Source organism: Calypte anna, chromosome 2, assembly GCF_003957555.1.
Source record: "Calypte anna isolate BGI_N300 chromosome 2, bCalAnn1_v1.p, whole genome shotgun sequence".
Taxonomy (NCBI): Eukaryota; Metazoa; Chordata; class Aves; order Apodiformes; family Trochilidae; genus Calypte; species Calypte anna.
The window spans coordinates 28,367,762-28,380,061 of NC_044245.1; positions in this window are offsets into that span (position 1 = coordinate 28,367,762).

Sequence of the window (12,300 nt, forward strand, 5' to 3'; positions counted from 1 at the left end):
TATATACAATAATATTACAGTTATTTAAAATATTTCTGTGACTGTAAAATATATGTTTTAATATTTTCCAGATGAAAGAAGAATTTGTTAGGATTGCTTTTGATAAATGCAGCGTATTTACATATGTTAAAATAAAATATAATTCTTTGTATGTAATAATATAACAGCATATATTAAAAAGTGTATTTCTTTAGAAGAGAGGAAAAAATCTTAAACTTATCTGCATATTTTAATAAAGAGCTAGAAATACTCTTATTTCCCTTCAGCATCTGAGGGAGGTACCTCCACAAAGATCATTCTCCTGTAGGGAATTTTTTTTAAGTATCTTTTTACCTCTTGCGTACATGAACAAGAGGATTTAAATATGTAATGCAGCTTTAAGGCAGGGAATTCTATAAGAAGTGGGTTTGGAATTGAGTACCACAGGACAGCCCAGTAACCCTTACAGATAACATTTCAGAAATGCTTTCATTCTCACCTTCAGGTTTTATTCCTAACTTTCTGAACTGTTTACCTTCACGGGGATACTTTTAAATGCAAACTGCCTATATCCTTACCATTTACTTTGTTTAGCACTTTGTTTAATTTTGCCGTTATATTTTACTTATTTTACTAATTTTCAGTTAGGAGAGCTAGATGGGAAAACCACTGTCTTTAGAGACAGAAAATATTCATGTAGCATTGTTTTTCTAAGCACAGAAAACTGTCAGTGGCAGAAATTGAAGTGCATTCTGTTATTTCAAAAAGAAGCACCTTGGCCTGATGTTAATTTGAGCTCCCAGCTATTCAGAGTTGCTTTCCTCATCAGGGCAGTGAATTTTTTTACAAGAGTGTATGGCTTTGTTTCTACTGTCTTTGCAATGGGAATGTCATTGCTATTTCTATTGGGATGACACTGAGTAACACAGCATTTTTGGAAGAACATTACTGTGAGAGTAGGTGATAAGAGGTGCATGCTACACAGATCTCTGGAGTTATCAGCAGATCTTGATTGTGAGGGTAGGTTCTAGAGATGCATACTGCATGCATGTCTGGAGTTATCAGTAGGCTGTGCCCTTTGCCTTTCCTACACTCACATGCCAGGATTTGCTGACTCATAGAATCATAGAATTGGCTGGGTTGGAAAGGACCTCAGAGATCATCGAGTCCAACCCTTGATCAACCCATGGCACTGAGTGCCACATCCAGTCTCTTTTTAAATATCTCCAGGGACAGAGAATCCACTACTTCCCGGGGCAGCCCATTCCAATGCTTGATCACCCTCCCTGTAAGGAAATTCTTTCTAATATCCAACCAACCTAAACCTCCCCTGGCACAACTTGAGACCATGTCCTCTTGTCTTGCTGATAGTTGCCTGGGAAAAGAGACCAACCCGCCCCCGGCTCCAACCTCCTTTCAGGGAGTTGTAGAGAGTGATGAGGTCTCCCCTGAGCCTCCTCTTCTCCAGGCTGAACAGCCCCAGCTCCCTCAGCCTCACCTCACAGGACTTGTTCTTGAGTCCCTTCACCAGCCTCCTTGCTCTTCTCTGGACCTGCTCCAGCACCTCAATCTCCTTCCTGAACTGAGGGGCCCAGAACTGGACACAGTACTCAAGGTGTGGCCTCAGTGCTCAGTGCTGAGTACAGGGGCAGAATCACTTCCTTGGACCTGCTGGCCACGCTGTTCCTGATACAGGCCAGGATGCCATTGGCCTTCTTGGCTACCTGGGCACACTGCTGGCTCAATAGAATTAATTGAAACAAATATTCAAAGTGGATTTCTGCTCCAAGAACCAGGTGAACCCCTCCAGGACTCGATTAACATAGGTAAGATTATTTGAGATAAAGAAAACTGAATGTGTTTATATTTTATACCTTTTCTCAGGGAATGCTGTAGGATGGAAATAAGCAGGCCAGGGGTAGTACAGTAGAGACTGTAGTTAAGACCAGCCTTCTCATGTGGTTTGACTGTCCAACTGTTTGGGAAAATTTAAATTTACCATAGAAAGAGTACAGAACATTACTTTAGGATCAAAATCTAACCTTTTAGCTAAAGATTTAAGGATGAGTCTGGTGCCATTTTGTATCACCCTGGATTACCAAAGGCATACACTACCTAAATAGCTGGTGAGCCTCCTAAAAGTTCTCCCTTTCATGTTGCTGGAACCACCAAACCCTGCTGAGTACCTGATTTCACCTTCAGTTAGAATTTACAAAACTAGAAAGCATGTTTTGAGGATTTCTTGTCCACTCCCAGCTACTGTGATCTGTAGAGACTGACAGGCATAGCAAGTAAATTTCATCTTCCTTTTTATTTGCTTGTGTACAAGCAGTTTCAAATAAAAGCTGTCAGAACTGAGAACTGTTATATGAAAAATTGGCATGCATTTTGCTTGGAACACTTACTATATCCTTTTTTTGAAGAGAATCAGGTCTTTGTGAACATCTGTTATGCACTTCAACAGATTATCAACAGAAGGAGATCAGTTCAAATCAACAACAGTGTCAATTATTTTTAAAACCAAGATATAAGGGGTTTTTTTCTTTATACCTTTCTTTGTAAAGCAGTGTCACGCACCATTTAAAATTGTGTTGCAGGTTTAAGCATGGTGTACAATGCTGTATCAAATATGTTCTTTTCTGCTTCTGTTCCATTTTAACTATACATGATCAGATGCTTCAAGTAACTATATGTGTTACACAGACAAGTAGCACTGATGAACAGATGATCCTATCTTTCTTTGACTTCAAAGGTTTATCAAGAGGCTAGCTGATAGATCTAAACTGAAGTAAAAAAAATAATAATTAAATAAATCTTGTCCTGTGTGACTTATAAACCAGGACATTTGGTATTAATCTGCCTTCTGAAAAATGAACCAATCCCAGCTTTTGGGAAGATGTCCATATTAAACAGAGAGATACTCTGTGGAAGTCACAATACACAGTTACAGCCAAGTTGGGTTGAAGTCCAAATGTTAAAATGTCCTTCATCCAGCTAAAAGGGGGACTTTTTGATGAATCCTGGAACATTTTCCTGCAATAATGTCCACACGTACTTTTTATAAATGTAAACGTTAGCTGTTGCTATGCCCTGATTTTTTTTTAACCTGAACTGTATGTACTATACCTACGCATAATTCACACGGAGCAAAGAGCCCTAATATTTGTATTTTAGAATAAATATTATGAATATCTCTCTCAGGGGAAGAAAATGTTTAGATAACCTGCCTTTCACACAGAAAAGCTGGCTGCTGAACCTTCAAGACATCAGTTCTTCCTTGTCTTTCTAACTAAGAGACAGTACTACATATGAAAATTCAGTGCCTCCTGGCCATGCTTAAGAAACCCTATTTCTTTGTGAAAAAGGGAGAACGTATGGAAGCTGTAAATAAATTATGATTGCCAAAGATCAGAGGAATTTTTACACAAGACCAAAGCAACTTAAGCTTATTCTTTGATACAAACCTTTAATAATTCAACAGAGTGGTAATTTTGGTTTTGCTAGAATTCTGAACAATTGAACTGAACTCCAGGTTGCTAGAAGATGATTAAGAATTAAATTATTAGTAGCTGACTTCTGTGGAAGTCATATAATTCAACATTTAATTCAAACAGTAGGTTTGACTTACTTTCTCAAGGCCTTGGAAATCCCCAGGAAAGTACCACAGGACTCTTGATGACGACACACTACTCAGGATCTTCAATAGGTATTTCTTGCTCAGGTGTCAAAGGCAATCGTTCTGAGCTACTCTTACTCAAGTAATTTGAAAGCATGATTTAAGTTATGATACCTTAATGAAATAGGATGCTGGATACCAGAGAGAAGAACCAGCAAATCTTCTGCCTTGTACCTTTCCAACAGAAATTTCTAGAATAAATACAGACCCCTGAGAAAGGCTCATACCCTTTAAAAACATAAAAATTTAGATCCTCTGTTAGTGAGGACTTATACTTAGAGCTCTACTTCACAGAATTATAGGTTATCACTCATTTTTACTTTTACACTGATCTGCCAAGTCTCAGGAGTTGTGAGATGGCCCTGTTGGAAAGGATCCTCACCTACCATGCCCTCACCTCACAGATTTGCAGGGTAGCATCCAAGCACTCAGCCTCCAGTAGTGCTCATGCCAGCACACATAGCACAGCTGATCCCTTGGCCATGAAGAAAGAGCACATGGAATTTCACAAAACCAGATGCATGTGCTTAATAACAGGGTGTAAAGACCTGGGGCATCCTTCATGCTACCCTCCTCTCTCAGTCATTTAAATCCATTAGCCTTCTCCTCTGACATGACTCCCCTTACCCATCTGATAAGGTAAACATCAATACCCTTCTTAGGTAATCATCCTGCCACATGTGTGTCCTCATCTTCAGACCTGAAAAGGGGCACCTCACACATCAGAAGCCAGGAATGATGAGAGGTCTACATATGTGAGATGGGTAAAAAATTTGAAATTAGCAAGCTTTCACATAGGATCAGATCAACAATAGTAAATTCAGTGTTATTAAGGCAAAATATTGAACCAGGAAAGTCTGCAAAACTATTATAAGTTCCTGTTATTCTTGCATATTATGGATAATATCCATTTACTGGCTTTTTGCATCAGCTGATGTAAACAACTCCATTGAAGCCAGTGGAGTAATTTATTCCTATCAGTACAAGACCTGTCACCTCAGAGGAGTACTCTTCCCTTCCAAAATACTTTCCTTTTTTTCTTTTTACTTTTATTCATCTAATGCTGATAATAATCTGCAATTTTTTAATAGCTAATGTGTAGGAAAATTCACTCTTAGTAACAAGTACAGGATTCAAAATCAAACTCCTTGGCTTAAGAGAAAGAAAAGGAAGAGAGAAATAAAAAATAAAGGGAGAAAGCCAGCATCAGCAGTAGTGAGCTGGCAAAACAGTGAATTTCCAGATGTGCATTAGTTTATTTTCAGGCAGGGTCAGTTAGCATATTTGTGTTCTGGCATGTGCATTCATCTACTGAACAGGGTGGAAATTCAACATAATGAGCACCTGATCATCCATTACTAATGAGCCAGATATGCCCTGTTATTTAATTTGCTCTTTCATAATTTCATACACTATATATTGCTTAACACTATACCAGTCAGTCTAATGGAGAAAGCTTGTCTTCATCCTTTTCACTCTCCCTGCTAGTAAATGGATTTTGAAAAAGGAATGTAGTCTATTATTCAAAGATGGTTTCTAAGGTGGTTCACAACAGGTTAATGAATGAGATCTAAGACTTATATTAGACCAATGATATTAATAACAGAGAAGAGCACATGAGGGTCATAGTGCTAATTGCATAGGAGGTCCAGCCAGAAGGCATCTTTATCTTAGAATTCAAGACGCACCAAGTTTGACTAATCACCCACAGTGTGTTTGCAATTAAAATAACACTGTATTAACCCTGCCAATGTGGGGTATCAATATTTTATGTGTAGCTTGACAGTTCTAAGCTGAACATTTGTAGTGCTTGATATCATGCTCGCACAGAAGGTGTATGGCTCTTGCTCTGCTTTAGGCTGCAACCAAGGAAGTTACATGGGAAAATTGAAAGGGGAGATATTTTACAGATTTTTTTTTTCTTTTTTTTTCTTATGAATTATGCTAATATCACAAAAAGAGGTATTTTGTAATGTAAGGTGCTTTATAATACCACAATACAAAATCTAGTGTGTTTTAGAAACTGTTGAACAAAATCCTACTGAAATCAGTGGGAAGATTCATATGACTTTTTGAACTCCACCCAGAATTGAAGGAAATGAAAAGTGATGTTTCATTTTAGTATGACCCTGTCTAGTTATTTTTCAAAGTAGACACAAGGCATGTTGCATTAACAATAACTCCATGTATGAGTCAGAGCTTCACCAGGTTTAAATCAGCATGGGGGGAAGAGCATGTGTATTCTGTTAATTATATGATCATCTAGTTTACACATGTAAAAACTATGATGCAGTTTAACATGCAGAGTCAGCTCCATTTCTATATCTTTTTTTCCAAAAGGAAAATGTTAATCTTTCCCCCTTAGCCCACAACCTCAAGTTCTTCCAGACACTCTGTGCAATTCTTTTACAGTTCTCATTTTCATTTGCACCACTGCTGCTATACTTCTGATAGCTCATCTCTGGGAAAGACGGCCAATATTGGCACAAAACCCACTTAACCTCCATCATTTGCAACTCAAAAAAATTAAGAAACCTCATTCCCTTCCCCCAGGCTGTGATATGCATTGAGGGTACTCCAAACTCTCAGAGCATATGCCCAGAATCATTGCAAAACTGTCTAGATTTTCTTTAAAAGAGCCATTTATCTGAGAGCCAGGTGCTTTTTGAATTCCACTAAGCATGTTACAAAACAAAATAAAAACTACAAGACTCTTGAAAATGTCTGTTCACAATGAACCAGCAGCACTAGCTTCTTTGTTAGATCTCAGGTGTTTTATAATATGTTTTTGTGCCAGCGGATTTTTACTTTTATATTATTCTTGTTGGTACTCTGAACACTTTCAAATGTTTGTCAATTGATGATGTCTACATAATAGGTACAATCCATATCAGGGTCAGACCTTCTAGTTCAGGTACAATAGCTTAACACTCTGGTGCTCTTATTTTTTCCATGTAATAGATTTGTAAAGAACTGAAATGATGCCAAGTAACCTTAAATGCTTTTCCCCAACTTTTGCAAAGAGTTGAGCTTCTGCTTGGATCTTTTGCAGACAAAATTACATAAAGTTATTTCAAGTTTTAAAGAACATAGTGAAAGAAGCCTGTGAGACATCAAATTGGTAATAGATTTTATTGTTAGGCCCCTATATTCTTGCATTGTTTCTCTCTCCTCTTCAGAAATGTCTTACTAAAGATTCCTGCAGATCAAGGTTTTTAAACCACAGACAACAGAACACAATGTAAAATTTTGAGTGAAACTAACAAAGCCAACAAACAAAACTCATTTAGATCAGTAGCTACTATGCCAGGCTGGACAAAAAATGGAAAGTCCTAATGAAAATGGACAGAAACTAATAATTTCATTTTGCATAGACATTTTGAAAAACATTTTGGTTTCTAGTGCCCGAAATCAAATGCTTTCAAAATTCAACTAGGATAACTGGACAGTCTTTAAAAGGCTGTGGTTATGTTGGTTTGTTTGTTGTTCTTTTGGGGGTTTTTGGGGTTTTATGTTTTTGTCGTTGTTCTGGTTTTTTGTTGGTTTGTTGTTTTTTTTTTAATTAAAAAATCTGGAATCTATCAGAGGATCTTGCTCTTTTGACTTCAGGGAAACTTTAAGCAAAAGTAGCAATTAAAGCTTCATGCCTCCACAACGGGTTTCAGACACACTGGAGAGTCAGGCACTGCTCAACAAGTGGGGAAAAAAAAAGCTGGTCAAATTAGGTACCCAGACTTCAAAGGGGCCTGAAGGAAGTCCTGAGAGAGCAGTGAGCATCTGTGATCATATAATCCCTCTTCAGAAAACCGTGTCAGATCATTACCTCATCAGTGTGACCTCATTCTCTGTCAGGCTGGACTTTGGGTGCTTTAGTGAATTAAAACCTCTTGAAATTATTACAGTGTCAGAAGGGTGTTAAAATTTTTTCACATAGGATGTTGTAAATCATACATACATATATATATTTATAAGTATCTTATACCCAAACAAGCCTGGCAGGTTAAAAGCTCTCCTGTCAATCTGAGGATAAGCACTTCCACATAGTCTCAGATACACTTTTGTGTTAAGAAAAACCTTCCCTTGTCCATCAGTCCTAGAGAGCCAAATATGAACTTCAGAGGGGGATCTGTCCCCTGACAGAAGCACTTATCTTAAATATCCTCACCAAAAGACCCATAACCATACTTTACTTGAAAGCACAACAGCAAAGAAGTCTATATTAATCTACTAAGGACTACTGGCACTTCAAGAAAAACTTGGGAATCAAGGACGTAATACAGTTTATTCAGATAAAGTTGGCATTGCCTTGTGAATGTCTGGGGGGGTTGTATCCTTTTTTTTTTTTTTTTTGCAGGAAAGGGCTATTTTTTTTTATAATTTGCTCTAGTTTGTTCCCTGTTTTTGATGAGCATTTTGCTGAACTGCAGAAACCAATTAAGAACCCAGAATTTCTTGCTGTTCTTTGAAGGTCTTTGAAATGTCTACAGGACACATAGCTTGGATCTGTTTTATGTCTGTTTCTAAGCAGACATTTTTTCTATTGCCAAATAGATTAGTTTCCTAATACAAATGGGCAATATAAATTGCCCATCTGTGCCTTAATGTCTTTTTTTTTTTTTTTTTTAATGGTCACTAAAGTTTGCTAATCATGGCACCAAAAGAGACTAAGTCACCAAACAAAATGTTAAAGCCTTCAGCAATTACATGTGAAGACTCAAGTAATGTGAAAACTATGGCAATTTTTTATCTCTAAAGACAGTAAGTGAAAGAGTCTGAGGGAAAATTTGTTCTCTTTCTTTGTGTGTGTGCATGCCTGACAGTGCATTTGGGAGCACCTTCAAGATTGTCATTGACAATGAGCATCTCTTCCCAAAGAATTCCAGAGAGTCAGAGGGTAGCAGACAGTAAACTTGTGGGTACTGGTAGTAAGAATAGGATAGACAAGAAGGAATGGACATGTGCCTATGCATTAACAGTAGATTACCCCAAAATTTTTTTTTTAAAAAAAAGAGTTCAGAAACCTGTCCATAAATGCACAGAAATATAAAATATATACATCAGGAGAGATTATTTTTCTAAAAACATGTTTATCAGAACATCGAATTATTTCAGGTTTCCTTTCTTGTGTGCATTTTGGTTTTTTTCCATTTTTTAACTTCAATATTGTTAATATTGGAAAAGGAGTCCAGCAGGCTCAGTCAGTGAGCAGAGGTCTTGCTAACAGATTGTTTATTATTGTCGTTTATTAACGTATTCTTCATCTACTCAGTCTCTTTAGCCACAGTTGAGCACAGAAAAGAGAGCATATGCCAGCCTTGAGCTAAAAAATTCACTGTGTGGCTGTTGATGAGCTGAGGCTCTATAAAGTGCCTGATGAATTAGGCATAACGATCCACATGATGAGGAGAGTTCATTAGCATGAGCTCTCTCTTTTTCCCTCACAAATCAGGCATCCCCAAGATGCAGGATGGCCAAGGGGAGAGGGAGGGTGGCCAGCCAAACCCTTGCCCATTCAGGTATAGAGAAGACAGAAATCAGAACTTGCTCCCACTCTAACCTTGCAGGGTGCCAGACCATGGCATGCTCTGGACCATTCAAGCCCTTTCTCAGGGAACCCTGCACAGAACTAAGCAGCATAAATATAGAGAAGCTCACAGAAAGTGCTTATCATGGAAAGTTCACTTGTTTTCCTTCAGGGTAATTTTTTTAAAAATTTTTTTAAACTTCTGTGATATGGAAAAAAATCCATATGTGAATCTGGATGTTTCCTGGTCTCCTCCAGCCAACAAATGTTGCAGTACAAGAGCAGGCTTAAGGCTTTCTCCCTGTGAATATGGGGTCTATGTGTACCTCATCCTGTGTAATCTCCACCAGTGGTTTCCTGTGGAAGTGACTCCAGAAAACTGCATCCCCAGAGACCCTTAGGATGTTCCTTTCCAAGGAATATCAGACAGACTAAACAAGAGCTGATACTGCCTTCTGCTGCTAGAATCCAATGTAACCCCTTCTGGAAAGGGAACAGCTACATACAAGCAGTCTTGTATGGTAGGATAGGCTGAGCCAATTCCTGTGCTGCTTACTTTCTCTGTGTTGGTTCTCTCTAAAAATTAAGTTGTTATAGGAACTACTTGGCAATCGTGTTAGCAGTGTACACATTGTATTTATAAACTATAGTGGTTTATCCCATTAAAATTTTATTCCTGGTCAGCATTGATAGAAATACTGCAAACAGCATGGTAAATTATAGGAAAGTAACCTATATCTGAGCTTCATATAAGGTATAGTAAAGGGAGCTAGGGATTTAAAAGGAGGCAGAACAGAGATGCTGAAACAGCAGTCACTTCAAATGCATACAATTTCTTTGGGGAAGAAAAACTTGTAAACATTTTATTTAATTAAGAAAACTATGTAATATTTAGTTGCCTTCTCAGAATGGTCCTGTCATTCATGGTAAATTATGTGAAATACTGTATTCTACGAACATTACTGAATTTCTGAAAGTAATTTTGTGGGAAAACAGATTTTTCTTTTGCCCTGATCAACTTGCAGTTCTGAGAAGAAGGAGGGGAAAAAAATGTTGTTTGAGGTTAAGTAAAACACTATGTTTTGATACTTCTTTGGGTTTTTTACTTTTTTTAAAAAAAATGCCTTTAAAAGAAAATGGAAGTTTGAACTTAAAATGAATGTGCTTGTTTTGACAACAGTGAGGAGAGACCTTGCAATTCTACTACTGTTATGAGAAGTCTCTTATAAAAAGTAATGATAATGTGAGTACTGCCATGTCTTGCAGGAAAGGGTAAAAATCAAAAGGAATTTTTTTTTTTCAAACATTATAAAGCCTAGCTTTAGAAAGTATGAGACACAAAAATATAAATAGGTACTTAGGAGAAATTTTCAGTGTACCTTAGAATTAAGGATAGGCAAAGAGGGTTGGAATTTCTCAGGAGACACCTATCAGCATTTTACATCCTTCCGCATCCTATTCCCTTTTCTAAGTGACTTTAAAAAAACCCAAACTTGCTCTGAATTTCAGCAAGCGCCATATGTCTGTGTTGATTTCTAAGAATTAAATCCAAAGTGCTTATGTAGCTGTGTCCATGTTACCTTGAAATAGCCAGAAACCTTCAAGTATGTCTAGTAGGTACTGTATATGTTTAATACCACATTGGTGTACCTGGCACATACTTAATAGCTCCTCTGAAGAACTAACTGGGGCCAAAAGACAGGAAATTTTGAGCTCTAAATGTAAGCAGTGACTACAATGCACACCTTCTGCTTTGCTCTCTTCAAACATAATTTAATGTCATAGCCTCTCTCATAATGTCCTGCCTCTCTCCACAGGCTCTTGCCTTCCTGTGCTTCAAAAAAACTTAAAAATAATGCTAAAAAAATTGTGTTTTGCCTAGTTCCATCACAAGAAAGATACAATAAAATATATGGCCATGAGGTAATGGGAAGTCAGGAATAACCTTTTTGGCAGAAGAGCAATCTGATATTGTCTTACATAGGTTAGAAAACTGCACTTAGCTTTCAGTGGTTGAATTCTGACTGTCTCCACTTAGAGACTTTGGAAATCTTCCCAAGATTTTAATATAATATAATATATCATCTCAGGTGTCGACTTTTCTTGGAGTTAGACATCTAATTATCTGTTGTGCCTTTGAAAACAATTTCTTTTTATTTTAGCATAAACTTCAGACAAACTCAGCAGAAAACTCTGGGATTCAGAGTGCTTTCTGTCATGATGACAGAGTTTATATGAACTGTGTGAGGCTCATGTTTCCAAGAGAGATTAGGATGGTCTGAGTTATATCAGTCCGTGTTTACATTTGGATATTTTTATTCGTAGATTTATTTTAGTATTGTATATTGCATTGCAAAACATAATTGCCCTTTTCCCACCCAATTTTATTCATTCAATGAATACATAAACTTGGCAACACAGGATTTTCAAAGCTGCCTTTTGGATTTTGAGCCCATGGGGAATATTCATGCAATCTTATATAGCTGTTCCAAATAACATCCTAGTTAGAAGCTTAAAGTAGGTCAAAGTTAGGTGCCTACACTAAACAGAGGGACATAGACATTTCCAGAATATTACTTACACAGACTAAGTTAGGTGCCTGAAAACAGTTAGAGATAAAGATTTTCTCACCATTCAGCATTAATAGTAGCTTTGGATGTTCACATTTCCAAGTAAATTTGGAAGAAACACAGGAAAAAAAAAAGTATTCTTCTTTATCTGGTTTGCAGGGGTAGCAGCCTAGGTCTACCTTGCATTTCCCTACCTGTGCTGTTATCCAGGAAAAAGACTGTATTTGGAAGGATTTCACATGTATTTTACTGTGCTTCTGGAATTCAGATTGGTATGTAAGAACATACTGGAATGGTTTGCTACTAAAATGCTCTGGCACTACCAGGAGCCCAACCCAGTGGCAGTTTTGGGATTAGAATATTGGCTTCACCACTACTTGGAAAGAATGCATGGATCCTGGTAACTTTGAAACTTGAAAGAGAAAGGGTCCTACTAGAGGATTACTTTCTCTTCTGCCCTTGGGCCACATGAATATGCTTGATGAACCCGTAGGACAGGTCTGTGGGTTATAAAAAATACCCTGCACTCTCTACCCCATCCATATGCAAAG